At 39.6% G+C, this 18,814-nt stretch overlaps 1 protein-coding gene across 2 annotated transcripts in view; it reads right to left on the bottom strand.

The window, feature by feature from the left end:
* LRFN2 (leucine rich repeat and fibronectin type III domain containing 2) overlaps positions 1-18,814 on the bottom strand; it is a 530,695-nt gene that overhangs the window by 247,314 nt on the left and 264,567 nt on the right. The gene's annotated exons all lie outside the window — the stretch shown is intronic.

Here is an 18,814-nt window from a genome sequence, read left to right as displayed (position 1 = left end):
TCACAGAGATCAAGAACCTATTTAACTAGTGAATGACCTGGGGGTCGGAGTATTCCAGGGGCACCCGGGCTGCCAGTGTCCTAAGAGTGCAAGTGAAAGCGTTATCTGAGAACTTCCACAGATTCCTGTTACACAAAGAGCCACAAATGTGCCAAGTGCGTGTCTGGCTCTGCAAAATAAATGTTCTACATTGAAAGTGACATCCTAACAGCAAACATAGTCAGCCTTGAGTCAAAGAACAGCTGTGGTTGGTGCAAGACAATGGAAACAGAGACATGCAATCTCATTAAATACAATGGGACACGGTCTACTATTCGAGAATAGGCTTCCCGAGGGTTAATAATACCTCAGCCACTACATGGGTTAAAAAATGCTACAAGAACAAGCAACCAAATGGTATTTCTATGTAGAAAAATAGGATTGGGGAAAATGAATGCTCGTCACATATTGTATGGAAATAAGGTTCAAGTGGATGAATGGCAACCCAGTAATGTACATAGCGAGGTAGAAGTGTAAATGAAAAAGAGCACACAACTATTTAACATGCAATAAACACAACAGTAAAGGAACACATCAAGCACCATAAGCGCACACTGTATAAGTGATTATGGTGGCAGGAACTCACTGATGCCATGTTAGTGTAAGTTGTACAACCAGTTTTAAACAGTTTGATAATAACTTCCCTTGGTACAGTACAGTACAGAGCGTAAGTCAGGGTTTAAGAAAGAAGTCTAAAGCTTCAGGACTGTCCTGTTGAATCCAGGACAGTTGGGAAGTACTAGCTGGAAATTTGAAAATGTGAACGGCGAGAACAGCCCGAACGTGGCTATACCCGCCGGTACCTGGACTTTCATTTGTTCAGCGTTGCCGGTGCTGGAAGTGTTTCGGCGAAGTTTCCCCGAACGGAGGGGGGAGCTCTGAATCGGTTGGACGTGCGGCCGGAAACCGGAAGTGCGGGGTCATCGAGGAGGACCAGTGAACCCGGAAGTTCAGCTGTCACGGAGGCGAGGTGAACAGCGTGCGTACGGCAGGTAGGAAGGGGGGGAGTAGCGTTTATATGGAACGCTTAACTCCTCCCACAAATACAGGCCTTACGGCCTTAAAACATATCAGTAGGATGGCACAGGACTAACCTGTGCCATCATACTGATTTGTTTTTTAGCCTCGAGTGGGGGCTTTTTACTCTCTACCGGTTGTAGTGGGTGATTTTATCTTTTTTTAAATATTATTTTTATATTTTTACTTTTATTGCCATTGTGATTGTCATTTTATTTATTTACTTATTTTTTTCATGTGTTTATTTTTTCTATTGCCATTTTATTTCCACCTTTCTCGCCCTCTACATTGCACTTTATTGTTCCATCCTAGCTAGCCTTTCTCCTCTCCCTACCTTGTGCATTCCAGGATGGTATAAGTATCTTATCCTCCAGGTTTTCCCTAATTTTAACTCTTTATATATATATATTGTGTAGATTGGATTAGCCATATTTTTCCAGTAGACAAGATGCCAAAATACCAGAGTATTGCAGTAGGCAATGACACCTTTTTAGTGGACTCACATAATATTTCAGACAAGCTTTCAAGAGTTTTCCTCTCTTCCTCAGGTGGCCTGAAGCAAGTTTGCAATACTCTGGTATTTTGGCATCCTATATATATATATTTCCCGTAATAACAAAACAATGGGGAATATTTTTACAGGGGTTTGACCGTAATGAATCTGGCCAATGCTTAAGGCAAGGTGGCAAGCAGATTTCTCTACTGTTGTGACGTATATTATTCATAAACTTATAGGTACAATCGCTACAGCATTGCAAGATAGTCATCCTTGGTTTCCAATGACTACTGTATCTCTGATATAAAAAAATCTTTAAATGTATGGACAAACCCTAAAATGATTTGTCTGCCAGTCTACATGACAAAACTTGTGAAGCATAAACTAAACCTAAACTATAGAAAAATATTTCTGTGATTAATAAATTGTCTTTTCCCTTCTATAAAATACACCGATCCCATATAGTATAATTTTATTCCAGCTTTTCATATTACTCTTATTTATAAGAGATTTCTCTATAATATGCATCCTACGTTACTTTATTTCTCCATGGTCATAGGTAGAATATTTTGCTCACCGTACATGGGGAAACTACTTCCAGTTGGAAACAAGTGAGCTGCTTCCTGTAAACTTGTGGTTAGCTGATACACACACATAGCTACATATTGTCATGAGCTTACTAGACATTATGGTGCAAAGACTCAGTATTTAAAGTATTTTTTTTTTTAAATGACTGTGTTTAGGGCTGCCTCCTTGAGCTGTCAATCAGTCAGCTGGAATAATCACTTCCTGGCTGTATCACTTTTGTACAACATACGTGTCTGGTGTCCAACAAATAGCACACAGAGCATACTAACCCCTTGGACAAGCTGCCAGTAGCGAAATAGTGATACGTGAGAAGTTGTTCTTGATGGACTTTCTTTTTTTCCCCCGTATTACTATGAAACAATGTAATTCTACAGAATGTTCACTATGGCTTGAAAATTCTTCTTAGCAATATATAGAATACATGTGTTCCAGGGAGAAACTAATGAATTGATGGATTTTCATTAATTGATTTCACATGATAGATACCAGACTGAAACACACTCAATGCATTGCTTTCATGTCTTGCCCAGAAGCCTGTAGAATTAATAAGTGACTTCAAAACACAGTGATCTGGTAAGCGTACAGCATGGAAACCAATTCAAGATTAGTTAATTTACTTTGAATGCTATTTTATCTATGGTGAATGACCTACAGTATTTATCATGTTCATTAGCAATGACATTTGCCTTTTGAATTATTTTTATTTTTTTATTTTTAGTTCCTTCACCTAAAAATTCCATGCTCACAAACTTCCATCAAATGTTATTAATATTAGTTTGACAAAGTTTCTTGCTCTTTTTAGTAGGTCTTTTCATTAGTTCATTTGCATATAAACAGTTCTGCAACAGCAAGGCATGCTGGGAGTCGTTCAATACCCATTCATGCTTATGACTCTAGTCAATAAACCCTGCGGTATCTGATGGATTTCTTTCTACCTAAACATACATCAGGACATCATGTTTACCAGAGATTCCAAGCATTCTATAATTTCGAAATGCACATTGCAGCTATTCTGCAATAGAATGAGCGTGTCCAGGGGATTTTATTTAGAACACAATTATGCAATATTATACCATATGCATGCTTCTTGTGTGATTAAAGAAGATCTATCACTGTATTTTCTGCCCATTATGCAAATTACAAGGCGGACTGCTTGTAGTTTTATGTAGATTTCCAAAGGACATTCAATATATGACTTTTACTGAACTTTCAATCAGTTCTGAATTCACTGTGGAGGTGATTATGTCAATGGAGGATTGATGATTACGTTGCATATATACAGAATGGAATTTAGTTGGGATGCCAAGGTGAGATTAAAATAAAATGATATTTAATATTGTTTATTATGAGAAGCCTTGGAAGAATTAATATATTATTGGTACTTGGTATCTCCCCCCCAAACCGTAACAATTGCATGACAATATCTGTGGAAGTATATACCAACTTATCTATATGTTCGTATCATTATATACCAGTAACATTTGTATTGAAATAAAATACTGTAAAAAAATAAAAATAAAATAAAAAATGTATCATCAAAAAACAAAACAACATGAAAAAGAAGAAAAGAAAATAGGCATTTAATGAAAACCCCTAAATGTTTAAAAATGAACATAAAACAGCAATACAGATCAGCGAGAGCACCATAAAATCATTTTATTTTTATTGTTGGTGCTGATGAGCACAGCGGGTTATGTTACAGTAATAATAAGAAACATCTGAAAATGATTTGAAAACAGTAGCTTTTATGGTTGATATAATGTGACTATTCTGAGTGGGTTTAACACTGAGTCACTTGGAAAGGTGTCTGTTCACCTACGGAATGTTCTTTGTGTCTTTATTTGTGATGTGGCAAGGAAGAAGAACAAAGCGAATGCTTTATCCTGATTGCACAACGATTTGTCTGTCTGTAATAGAATTAAATCACAACTGCTACGTGATGCATGCAAAGAACTATATGGAAAGATATCAAATCCCCAATTTCTTTCATTTCCCAACTTCCACCGGATTAAAGATGGTTCAATCTGTCAGATCATTTCTATTGGATGTATGTCACCAATCCCTCATCCTGGCTCAGTTGGAGTTCCTCCTTTGTTCTCTCTCTATACTGCCTCTCTTGGCAAACTTATGTATTCATTTGGATTCCATTACCACCTATGCTGATGACACCCAGATATATCTCCTCCCCTGACATCTTCACTCCTGTCCTACAATGTGTTAGCAATTGCCTTTCTCCCATCTCGGACTGGATGTCCTCCCACTTTCTGAAACTTAATATCTCTAAAACTGAGCTTCTTGTCTTCCCTCCTACTAATACTGATCCTCCTCTTTCACTCTCCTTTCAAGTTTGTGGTACCCACATCAGTCCATCATTGCAAGCACGCTGTCTTGGCATTATACTTGACTCTGGTCTCACCTTTGAGCCTCATATCCAGTCTGTCACCAAATCCTGTAGATTCCACCCTAAAAACGTTGCTGCATCCGCCTCTTTCATATACAAGATACTACTAAGGAGCTTTTCCATGCTCTAGTAATCTCTCACATGGATTATTGTAGCCCTCTCCTAATTGGTATTCCTAGAAGCAGTATTGCACCGCCAGACATATTTTCCTCTCTAGTCGATCCTTTGACACCTCACCCCTCTGTCAGTCCTTACATTGGCGTCCTGTATCCTATAAGAGTCAATTCAACATACTATTCCACACCTATGAAGCATTGAACAATTCTAGCTCCTCTTATATCTCTTCACTGATTCATAAGAACACCCCTTATCGGTCTCTCCGCTCTGTCCATGACCTTCCCCTGTCCGCTGCTGGCAAATGTACGGCAGCTCACGTTTGCACGCGTCTGGCATTTTTTTCTTTCCTGGGTTATGGGCACTAGGCACTATTTGGTTTTGCACACTCTATTCCATATGACATTATTTACTTTTTACTATTTGATTTTCCTACTGAATGCCTGTCTACTTAGATTACGAGGGAGAGAGGATTTCTAATTTTGGATTGTCAGTTTCTTTTAAACTGACCCCTATATCGTTACAGCCTACTCTCTTCCTGTACTAACTCTTTGACACTTCTCCTCCATGATAGTTGATAATGATTCTCTATTATTTATTGTTTACTCTTTTTTACCCCTGTTACTATCTCTAGTTCAGAGCTATTTGTCTGGCGTATATCAAGATCTTCATTTTGGGCAATCGTCAGCCTTTCATTAATTGACCTGAGGGGTATCAAGGGATTAGTACTCTGAGGAGAACACATTTTTTTTCAGTATGCCACGGGCATGTCATGTATTGGTAGTGGTTCTGTTTCACTTAAGCCAGTTCTATTAAAGCTGTATTTCTTATTTCCAGGTGATGCGCCTAGTCTCACTACTTTAGTTGAGACGTTTAGCATCCACTCTCTTTTTTCTTGGTTTATCCTTTACATTGGGGTCAAGCCCCCTGAGACCCCTGGAGTCTCACTTCGGTACATAAGTCAAGTGGTTACACCTGGCACTATTGCCTTAGGGTATAGCGCCTGTTGGTGGTTCCAACTGTCTTACTTTTTGTTTCTTCTATAGTAACACATAGCATAAAGTATCACATAGTATATATAGCAACGCAGTATATAGAAACACAAAGTATATAGAAACATGTAGTATATAGTAACACATAGTATATAATAGCATATTGTGTATAACACATAGCCTATAGCAACGTGTAGTGTATAATAACACATAGCTTAAAGTAACACATAGTATATAATAACATATAGTATATAGTGACACATAGCATATAGCAACGTGTAGTGTATAATAACACATAGCTTAAAGTAACACATAGTATATAGTGACACATAGCATATAGCAATGTGTAGTGTATAATAACACATAGCATAAAGTATCGCATAGTATATAATAACATATAGCATATAGTGACACATAGTATATAATAACATAGAATATAGTAACACATAGTATATAATAACATGTAGTGTATAGTAACACATAGCTTAAAGTAACACATAGTATATAGTGACATATATTATATAGCAACATGTAGTGCATAATAACACATAGCATAAAGTATCACATAGTATATAATAACATATAGTATATAGTAACACATAGTATATAATAACATGTAGAATATAGTAACACATAGTATATAGTGATATATTATATAGCAACATGTAGTGTATAATTACACATAGCATAAAGTATCACATAGTATATATAGCAACGCAGTATATAGAAACACAAAGTATATAGAAACATATAATATATAGTAACACATAGTATATAATAGCATATAGCATATAGTATCACATAGTATATAATAACATACAGCATATAGTAACACATAGAATATAATAATATATAGCATATAGTGACACATAGTATATAAAAGCATATCGTGTATAGCACATAGCCTATAGCAACGTGTAGTGTATAATAACACATAGCATAAAGTATCACATAGTACAGGGGTAGGCAACCTTTTAGCGGCACTGTGCCAAAATATGATTGTGATGTCCCGTAGCGTGTCATTCCGATTTCTTTAAATTGAGGTGTGCATGTTGCCATATTCTGCTTGTGCTATTAATACTGCATTTGCTTTGTATCATTGTATTTGTGCGTATATGAGCTATTATATTGTATGTTCATTAATAGTTTGTGGTATCATGTATAATACCTATAAATTTGGGCTGTGTATGGGGGCTACTTGTGGAATTGTGTGTGAATGCATATGTCACATTGTGTATTTGGTAGTGTGTGTATGTGTGGGGCTGTTTGGGGTATTGCATGTGAGAGGCTGCATGTGGGGTTGTGTGCATGTATGTGGATTGTTGGTGGTGTTGTGTTTGTGCGGACTGTGTGTGTGTTTGTATTATTTGTATGAGGGGAGTGTTATTCTGCAGCTCTGAGGCTTCCCTGGGTTTTAGTGGGGACCAGGCTGGCCAGGTACAGCTCAAGGACAGAAGCTGCAACAGGAAGCTGTAGGCTGCTCTACTCCAGTGTGGATTCCCATTCACAAGTGCTGGGAGGAAGTGATCTGAGGTCACTTCCTCTACATTCTGCAATGCATAAATGGAGGATTGTCCTTCATCACCTTTTCGTATTAGCAGATATCTGAAGTTTCACTGGGACTCCTGACAGGCCAGAGCCTGTTTGGCTCTTGTAGCCTTGAGTGCCGTGCAAAGGCACCTCAAGTGCCGTGCATGGCACTAGTGCCGTAGGTTGCCTACCCCTGACATAGTATATATAGCAGTGATGGCGAGCCTTTTTGAGCCCGAGTGCCCAAACCGCAATACATGCCAATTTTTTTTCCTTAAAGTGCCAACACGGTGATTAAACCTGAATATTGAGGTTTAAGTTTAGAAAAAAAACAACTCGTACTGTTGTCCGAACTAATTAACAACTTTTGTTTTAAAAGAACACAACAACAGATAGTTCAATGATACAAATTTTAAATAATGATATAGATAGATAAAATTAAGCATATATTTATTAGTATATCCAACAAATGCAATACATACACACACAGACTGCTGAATACATACACACAGTCTGCTGAATACACACACACACACACACACACAAACACACACACACACACACACACACACACAAGACTGCTGAATATAGAGACTGATGAATACACACACAGACAGTCTGCTGAATACACACACAGACAGTCTGCTGAGTACACACACAGCCAGACTGCTGAATACACACACTGCTGAATACACACACACACAGACTGCTGAATACACGCACACACACAGACTGCTGAATACACAAACATACTGCATTGAGGACTGTAGTGTATGTGTTTGTGTGAGGTGCTGTGTGTGAGGGTTGCTGTGTTTGTGTGTGTGTGTGTGTGAGAGGGTTGCTGTGTGTGAGGGTTGCTGTGTGTGGGGGGTGTTGTGTGTGTGTGGGGGGTGTTGTGTGTGTGTGTGTAAGGGGTGCTGTGTGTGTGAGGGGTGCTGTGTGTGGGGCGAGGTGCGAGGGGTGCTGTGTGTGTGTGAGGGGTGCTGTGTGTGTGTGAGGGGTGCTGTGTGTGTGAGGGGTGCTGTGTGTGTGAGGGGTGGTGTGTGTGTGTGAGGGGTGGTGTGTGTGTCAGGGGTGCTGTATGTGTGTTTGTGTATGAGGGGTGCTGTATGTGTGTGTGTGTGAGGGGTGCTGTGTGTGTGTATGAGGGGTGCTGTGCTGTGTGGGGAGCTAGGGGTGCTGTGTTGTGTGGGGGTGCTGGGTGGGGGTAAGGGTGTTGTGTGGGGGGTAGGGGTGCTGTATGTGTGTGTGAAGGGTGCTGTATGTGTGTATGAGGGGTGCTGTATGTGTGTGAGGGGTGCTGTATGTGTGTGTGAGGGGTGCTGTATGTGTGTGTGTGTGTGTATGAGGGGTGCTGTGTGTGTGAGAGGGGTCCTGTGCTGTGTGGGGAGATAAGGGTGCTGTGCTGTGTGGGGGGGTAGGGGTGCTGGGTGGGGGTAAGGAGTGTGTGGGGGGTAGGGGTGATGTGTGTAGGGGTAGGGGTGCTGTGTGGGGGGTAGAGGTGCTGTGTGGGGTTTGTAGAGGTGCTGTTTGGTGGTTAGAGGTGATGTGTGTGGGGGGAGGGGTGTAGGGGAGGGGAGGGGTGCTGGGTGTGGGGGAGGGGTACTGTGTGTAGGGGGTAGGGGTACTGTGTGTGAGGGGGTAGTGGTACTGCTGGGGGTAGGGGTACTGTGTGTGTGGGGGGTAGAGCTACTGTGTGTGGGGGGGTTAGGGGTACTGCTGGGGGGTAGGGGTGCTGTGTGTGGGGGGGTAAGGGTACTGCTGGGGGTAGGGGTGCTGTGTGAGTGGGGGGTAGGGATATTGCTGGGGGGTAGGGGTGCAGAGTGTGGGGGGGTAGGGGTACTGTGTGTGTGGGAGTAGGTTTACTGCTGGGGATAGGGTGCTGTGTGTGTATGGGGGTTAGGGGTGCTGTGTGTGGGGGGTAGGGGTACTGTGTGTGTGGGGGGTAGGGGTACTGCTGGTGGTTAGGGGTGCCATGTGTGTGTGGGGGGTAGGGGTGCTGTGTGTGGGGGGGTAGTGGTACTGTGTGTGGGGGTAGGGGTACTGCTGGGGGGGTAGGGGTGCTGTGTGTGGGGGGGTAGGGGTGCTGTGTGTGTGGGGGAGGGTAGGTGTACTGTGTGTGGGGGGTAGGGGTACTGCTGGAGGGGTAAGGGTGCTCTGTGTGTGGGGATGGGGTGTGTGGGGGGGTAACGTTTAAAAAAAAAAAGTATATTAAATCATTATCTTCTCCCCCCCCTTCTTACCTTTAATGAAGGAGGGGGGACAATGTCATCCCTGGTGGTCCGGTGGTGGTAAGTACTGCTTCTGGTTCGGGAGGCAGGGGGAGGCAGGGGAGGGTTCTTTGAAGCAGCTCCCCTGTCCTCCCGCGCGATTCTGTGTGGAGCATTGCCGTGGCAACGCTCCACACAGCTTGCTCGCGGGAGGACAGGGGAGCTGCTTCAAAGATCCCTCCCCTGCCTCCCGAACCGGAAGAAGAGTAGGCGCCTGCCGTTTCGGGCAGGCAGGTGCCTACTCTGCATTAATGGCGAACCTATGGTCGGGTGCCCACAGAAAGGGCCCGGCGTGCCACCTTAGGTTCGCCATCACTGATATATAGCAACGCAGTATATAGAAACACACAGTATATAGTAACATATATAATATATAGTAACACATAGTATATAAAAGCATATCGTGTATAGCACATAGCCTATAGCAACGTGTAGTGTATAATAACACATAGCTTAAAGTAACACATAGTATATAACATATAGCATATAGTAACACATAGTATATATTAACATATAAATATAGTGACACATAGTATATAATAGCATCTAGTGTATAGCACATAGCCTATAGCAACGTGTAGTGTATAATAACACATAGCTTAAAGTAACACATAGCATAAAGTATCACATAGTATATATAGCAACGCAGTATATAGAAACACAAAGTATATAGAAACATATAATATATAGTAACACATAGTATATAATAACATAGAGCATATCATAACACATAGTATATAATATTGTATAGCATATAGTGACACATAGTATATAACAACATATAGTATATAGTGACACATAGTATATAATATTGTATAGCATATAGTGACACATAGTATATAATAAAATATAGCATATAGTAACACATAGTATATAATAACATATAGCATATAGTGACACATAGTATATAATAACATATAGCATACAGTGACACATAGTATATAATAACATATAGCATATAGTGACACATAGTATATAATAACATATAGCATATAGTGACACATAGTATATAATAAAATATAGCATATAGTAACACATAGTATATAATAACATATAGCATATAGTGACACATAGTATATAATAACATATAGCATACAGTGACACATAGTATATAATAACATATAGCATATAGTGACACATAGTATATAATAACATATAGCATATAGTGACACATAGTATATAATAACATATAGCATATAGTAACACATAGTATCAAGTAACATTTAGCGTTTCGTAACACATAGTATATAACATATAGCATATAGTGACACATAGTATATAACAACATATAGTATATAGTGACACATAGTATATAATTACATATAGCATACAGTGACACATAGTATATAATAACATATAGCATATAGTGACACATAGTATATAATAACATATAGCATATAGTAACACATAGTATAAAGTAACATTTAGCGTTTCGTAACACATAGTATATAACATATAGCATATAGTGACACAGCATTTAATAACACATAGCATATAATAACACATAGTATATAATAACATGTAACATATAGTGACACACAGTATATAATAACATATAGTATATGGTAACACATAGTATATAATAACATATAGCATATAGTGACACATAGTATATAATAACATATAGCATACAGTGACACATAGTATATAATAACATATAGTATATGGTAACACATAGTATATAATAACATATAGCATATAGTGACACATAGTATATAATAACATATAGCATACAGTGACACATAGTATATAATAACATATAGTATATAGTGACACATAGCATATAATAACATATAGCATACAGTGACACATAGTATATAATAACATATAGTATATGGTAACACATAGTATATAATAACATATAGCATATAGTGACACATAGTATATAATAACATATAGCATACAGTGACACATAGTATATAATAACATATAGTATATGGTAACACATAGTATATAATAACATATAGCATATAGTGACACATAGTATATAATAACATATAGCATACAGTGACACATAGTATATAATAACATATAGTATATAGTGACACATAGCATATAATAACATATAGCATACAGTGACACATAGTATATAATAACATATAGTATATGGTAACACATAGTATATAATAACATATAGCATATAGTGACACATAGTATATAATAACATATAGCATACAGTGACACATAGTATATAATAACATATAGTATATAGTGACACATAGCATATAATAACATATAGCATACAGTGACACATAGTATATAATAACATATAGTATATGGTAACACATAGTATATAATAACATATAGCATATAGTGACACATAGTATATAATAACATATAGCATATAGTAACACATATTATATAATAACATATAGTATATAGTGACACATAGCATATAATAACACCAAATGTATAGTAACACATAGTATAGAGGGCTGCTTACAGAACTTTCAATACTAAATAAACTAATAGTTAATATAGAAGAGTTGTTGCTGGGATTTGTGGATATTGACTATTCTCCAATATATAATAATATTTCAATTATATACAACAAATTTCACAAAGCACCAGAAACGAGCCAGTTTATTTGCATTAGGCACATGATGATTAATCTAGAATTCTATTTCTGAGAATAATGAGGATGTGGAATGCAATACAAAAAAATATCTTTTGGCAGGTACAATCAATATATCAAAAGAAAATGCTCTTTGGGGAAAAAAATTATATTTTTGGATATAGTAGTTAAAAATCAGAGAGCTAGAAAAACGTATTGCTGTCAAAGCTGAGCAGAATTTTTTGTTCTTTAAAAAAAGATTATTATTTTAACATGAAATATGCATTTTTCGAATACTATAGTATTTAACTTACTCGATCAGAATATAAACAGGCTCTGAGAAACGTAACTTTGTACATGCACATGCTTTGTTAACATTAGTAAGTCTTTAACAACATGAAAATGTGAAGCTGGTGACGAAAATTAGAAAAACTGTTTTTTTCGCAATGTGCGTCAACTGAAAAAACCTGGCTTGAGTAACTCGAATGAAACAGATGCTCTATGACTGCGCTCTGATACACCAGAATAATAATAATAATATTACTTACAACAAATGCAACTCAAAGTACTTTAGAAGGTTAGGTAGTGATATCTAAATGATTGGTTCGATAATAAACAGAATAGGTTAAATAGAAATGAATAAGTTGGATATTCTAAGCAACATTGGTAGGTATAAACTTATATTTCTGGCCCCCTATTTATTTTGATGGCCTCGATGATCAATAGCAGTATAAACAAATAGCTAAATTTATTAAACAAATTATAGAAAGTAAAACAAAGTATCAAATGAGTTTGGATAACTAGACAGAAAGTGCATATGCAGTTAAATGTCGTATAAATCAACGATCACATGCATTACACATTAAAAAAAGAATCATTCAAACAAATTATACCACTCTTCTCATTTATTTTCTATTTGACTATATCTCAGTTAGTCACTCTGTATTCTGAATGGCACTATAACATCACCCCCTGAGAGTTTTTATTATTATTAATTATTATTATTATCCTTTTAAATTTAATTAAAACAATGTAAAAAAAAAATTTAGTTATATTTTATAGATTCTAGTGCTTTTTATGTGTGTGTGAGGGGTGCTGTGTTTGTGTTGAATTTTATTGAAAGCACTGTGATTTTAAATGATGGTCATGCTGTGCATTCATTTGATTGAATATAAAGAAATACTCCAAATTCCATAGCAACTACAGCACAATGTAGTGGTGATGGTGCCAGGAGTGCCCACATACCCCCCACTGTAACTATTCAAACCATGTTAGAACTTCATACCTGGGGTCCGCTCTCTACCTCCACTATTTCAGACATAGAGTCACCATTTTTGTCTCTGAGCTAAGTCTGTATACGCCTGGCGGGATCCTACACAGATATTGTTGCACATGTGCGAGAGGATACTGTGACAAAGTGCCCTTTGCCACTTGGTTCTGGAGAGGCCTGCTGGCCAGCCTCCTGCCCTGTGACTATGGCCCGGGGGTGTATTGCCCTTTAAAAACATTATTGGGGCTTATGGACTTTTATGTGACTGGTGCTGGCCCTTTAAGCACATTTTTGGGACATAGGGAGAATTGGAACAATGCCCCTTTAAAACCATGTCCCTAGAGTCCCCAGACTGTGAAAATAACTTGTACATGTCTTTTGCCCATATGGTTCGGTAATTTGGGCATACCGAACCATTTACAGCACAGGCGGACCACACACAAGGGGAAGTGTGCAGTCAATTTACCTCCCAGGCTGGTGGTTAACTGCAAGGTTAATTGCCAACCCCTGGGGGGCCCGCCGTTCGTACAAACGAACAAGTGGCGGCAGCAATCTTTATTCAGGCGAACGCGGTCAACGATGTGTGCAGCCAAATCTCTGGAACTAAAATCGGCTACAAAACGGCACAAACACCGCTGACCCTTACCTTCTCATCCACTTAGTTTTCAGCCGCAGCGTCTAAGTCCCGTTCGTACAGTGAGACTAAGCTATTTGCACGAACGGTGCCCATGGACTTCAAACTAACTTTTTAACCCCTGGAAGGAATTGCCTAAATTTTGAGTATGTTTGTATTTGAAGTATGGTGAGTAATAATATGTAACTATATGGAGATTGGATGTATAGTTTTAAAGTTATAGTAAATGTGTAAAAAGTATATTTTTCCTGCCTGTGATAATTACATTAACCCAGTGTGTACAGTAATTATATCACAGGCAGAGGGGAGGATTTTGTGGGAATGAATGGGAGTGTTTTACTGTATATTGTGGGTGGTACTATGTGTGTAAAACTTGCACAAAAGAAAGCCCTTTGGTGCTGATTAAAAGAGATCTTATTGACCCTCAACACGTAGTCTTGTCTCGTGATTGGAGGGGACAGCTATATTCACACTAGAGATTGCTATGCTCTGCATACTCCCTTGAGCTCTAATCACTTAGCTCTTTTAAGAGCTGTTCCTGATACGCTCTCCTGGAGGAGAGGTCTTTCCCACACGGTCCTGGAGGACAGAAGCTGATCCAAGGTGGACAGAAGACGGCGAGGCTTCAGTTAAGCTACTGCGGTTGTGGAGTCTGCAGTGGTTGCGGTGTCTGGTGCGGTGCTTGTGGTCTTCGGCGCAAGCTATGAAGCGTCCATCAATGGAAGGTACTCGGTCGGAGTACGGGGGATTCTGTTACAGAGCCCATAAACATATACTGTGCATTGTGTGTCAAAAGTTCAGCTCGCTTCAGTCATTGTAAGATGTGCATGTTGGGCAATGGCAAGGTGGGGTAAGTGGAACCTGTACAAACTTTTTTAGCAAAAGTGAAAAAAATAGAAAAAATTGTTCTTACTTAGATTTATGAAAATTGTATTGGAATTTCAAAATGCCAGTGCAGCCTATATACGATTTACTAAAATGATTCTTATAAAATCATCATAGCCTATATATTATTTCACAGATGCCATATGTAACAAAATGATCCCAAATCTTTCAGATCCTTTGTGGAAATATTTCAAGATAAGGGATACCATATAGTCTATTAACACTTTTATCTCCTCTTCCTCCAATGTATCCTTAAATGCAAAGTGTAAATGAATAAATGAAAAAATTACGACTGTGTAAAATGCCACAATTTTGAATTATTAGTAACCCCTGAGAAGTAATTAATGTAACAAATTGCTGGTTTATGCTCTGGTCCAAATAGAAATGGTGCTATTGTTTTTTTAAGATTGGAACTTGTTAGTTCAAAAATAGTGTTGTCGCGAACCCGAAATTTTCGGTTCGCGAACGGCGAACGCGAACTTCCTCAAATGTTCGCGAACCGGCGAACCGCGCGAACCGCCATTGACTTCAATGGGCAGGCGAATTTTTTTTTTTTTTTTTTTTTTTAAATTCTTTATTTTATTTGTGCAAATAAGTAACAGGCCAGTTTGTTCTGCCACAACAGCTGAGGCAAACCAGATAATACATAGAAAGGTATAACACTATGGCATGAAGGGCATTGCATTTTTTTAAGGTTAACTGAACAAGATAGACATATAATACAGCTTGACAACGTAATCTGCACGGTCGTTGCTTGGATCTGTTAGTGATTATACATGTATGGCTGACAGCGTTAAATTACACAGCTTTGCTATCGACTTTGTTGTCGTCTCTTAAAGTAGGTGAAGGCACTATATGTGATATTGTGTTACTATAGAGCTAATACAATTTTTAACAATTTTTTACAATTAACAATTAACATTATATTTGCACCATAAGTGTAGCTGTCAACATGGCAACTCTCAGGTTTAAATGTCGCTAAACAAGCCACCTATATATAAAAGGTGTGATGAGACATCCTTGTGATAATCTGCGATCTTTGCATTAACTAACAAATTGTTATATCATTAAAGAAAAAACAGAGAAAAAACAAAAAACGGTATGGTAGCAGGCTGATTAAGCGTTATGTTAATTTCAATTTGAGTTACAGGCTAGGCAGAGCATGTTTGGATGATCTATTGAGCGAGTGATACTAGGCTATACAAATCCTAGGCATTTAAATAGAATTACAGTGCTAAACCAAATAATAAGATGATTGCCGCTTGTGTACCACTGGGTTTTCTACTGCCTGGGTTAGAGTCCCTGTCTGATTTAGCTGAGTTGGCAGCCAGCTCATGTAGTCTGAATATCAGCTGATACCTTGGCAGGGTACCCACCTTCCACATGTGAACTGCCCATAGGCTAACATGGTGATTTTGCAAGAACTAAAGAGTTGAGATAGCGTTCTGAATACTAGCAGTGACCAGGTAATAGTGGCAGAGCGGTGGCCTACTAGGTATTATTGTGATCACTTCCTAAGTTACGTAGCGTCTTGTTTACATTGCACAGTTTAAGCTACCTACTATTTTCTGACTATGTTCCTTTTATGTAATTAAGCAATAGGGTACCCCAGTGGTTATCGCTTGATTTTATGTTAGGCGTGTGAGAGATAACGAGCTTTAAAGGTAACTATCAGACCAGTTAGGCTAGGAATTACGTTGGATGAGATCAGAGAAGGTCTGAAAAAGGGTACGGTTTGATCTGCGCGGTGCTCAAAACGATAGTCAGGTAACTACATTATAAGCCCATATATATATATACATAACTTTAACAGAGATAGATAACTTAGTGAGGCTTCCCTACCGTTTACGAGTGTAAGCTAGTCAGTCGCACATTTCAAACATTGTGTTATCACTTTAGTTGCGTTGTGCTATTCAATGTGGGTGGTTAGGGAACCATGGCATGCAGGTCTACCAGCTGTCGTGTAAGATCTGTCGTGGGTCGATCGGGGATATGCACTGTGCCAAACATTGTGGTGTGTGAGGGGGGACCGTACCTGTCGTAGTTGACGGCACCCTGGGGCTGGTGTGTGCGCTCTGCCCTCCCTTGGTCAGTACCCGATTGGTGGCCTGATGTGAATGTGTGTGTGGTTAGGTGTGGCGTGATGTGTGGCAGTGTGTGTTTTTGTGTTCCCCGTCAGCTCCTGGAATGGTGCTCGTCCGTGTCTGGTCGTTTGTGAGGTGGGTGTGCGTGGGTGAGTTATTACTGTATTGCTGGGCCTCGTTGGTAGGTGTTAGGGAGGTAGTAAAGCCGTTATATGGCCCGTCATCTGAAAACGGGTCTGTCCATGGTCTCTTGGGGTCTGGATGGGGGGGGGGAGGCATTCTGTTAAACAGACATATACATTACAAGTCCAAGGAGAAATCGGTGTTTCTTATAGGTGTCCCAGGGTTGTCTGCTGGGGCGTCATCCATGCGGTTTCTGAGTAGAATATAGTCCACGGTGAGTCACGAGTGTTAGGTAGTGACAGCAGCATAAGACACAGGGGTTGAGCCTCTCGGGACAAACGGGTTGATTTTCGTCAGATCCCAATTATGGTCCGATGTGGTCAGGTGAGGAAGTCCTTCTTGGGCGAGGGAGTCCTGTGGGATGCCCAGAGTCCGCAGAAGGTCCGGTGCATCCTGGGGCAGGCGAATTTTAAAACCAACAGGGACTCTTTCTGGCCACAAAAGTGATGGAAAAGTTGTTTCAAGGGGACTAACACCTGGACTGTGGCATGCCGGAGGGGGATCCATGGCAAAACTCCCATGGAAAATTACACAGTTGATGCAGAGTCTGCTTTTAATCCATAAAGGGCAGAAATCGCCTAACATTGACACCTGTCCTCTTTAAAATCTAAAGCTTAAGCTATTGTTAAAACAGATATGAGTGGTGGCACTGACTGTGCAAATGGGCAAGGCATCCAACCTCACACAGAAGCTGGCAGTCAGGCAACTGCTCTTCTATTACAGTGAAAAAATATTATTTCTTTAAAATCTAAAGCTTAAGCTATTGTTAAAACAGATATGAGTGGTGGCACTGATTGTGCAAATGGGCAAGGCATCCAACCTGACACAGAAGCTGGCAGGCAGGCAACTGCTCTTCTATTACAGTGAAAACAAATTATTTATTTTAAATCTAAAGCTTAACCAATTGTTAAAACAGATATGAGTGGTGGCACTGACTGTGCAAATGGGCAAGGCATCCAACCTGACACAGAAGCTGGCAGGCAGGCAACTGCTCTTCTATTACAGTGAAAACAAATTATTTATTTTAAATCTAAAGCTTAACCAATTGTTAAAACAGATATGAGTGGTGGCACTGGGCAAGTAGGCACAGTATCCAATGTGAACCTCACACAGAAGCTGGCAGGCAGGCACCTGCAATTACATTACACAGGAAAAAAAAAAAAAAAAAGCAGCCTGATGTTCTAGCCCTAAAAAGGGCTTTTTGGGGTGCTGTCCTTACAGCAGAGATCAGATGAGTCCTTCAGGATTGTAGTGGACACTGAATACCCTAGCCTAGCTATCAATTTCCCTATGTAATCAGCAGCAGCTAAACCTTCCCTCCTCTCACTAAGCATGCAGCTTCAGAATGAATCGAAAATGGATGCTGGGAGGGAGGTTGGAGGGTGTGGAAGGGAGGGAGTGCTGCTGATTGGCTGGAATGTGTCTGCTGACCGAGAGGCACAGGGTCAAAGTTTGCCCAATGATGACGAATAGGGGCCGGATCGAACTGCGCATGTGTCCGCCCGCCGTGGCGAATGCGAACACGCTAAGTTCGCCGTGAACTGTTCGCCGGCGGACAGTTCGGTACATCACTATTCAAAAAACATTGCGTGCATCCGCCCCTACTTAACGCCAGATGCAACTAAGGTTCCACTGTCCTTTCTCGCTTTGACTACTGTAATCCACTTCTCAGTGGTCTTACGTGCTCCCAACTTGCGCCGTTACAGTCCATAATGAATGCGGCAGCGAGGCTCATCTTCCTGTCCGCCCGCACCTCC

The sequence above is a fragment of the Pelobates fuscus genome, chromosome 2, assembly GCF_036172605.1.
Source record: "Pelobates fuscus isolate aPelFus1 chromosome 2, aPelFus1.pri, whole genome shotgun sequence".
In the NCBI taxonomy this organism is placed as follows: Eukaryota; Metazoa; Chordata; class Amphibia; order Anura; family Pelobatidae; genus Pelobates; species Pelobates fuscus.
Note: the sequence above shows the minus strand (reverse complement) of the source record. Positions and strands in the feature narration are given on the sequence as shown.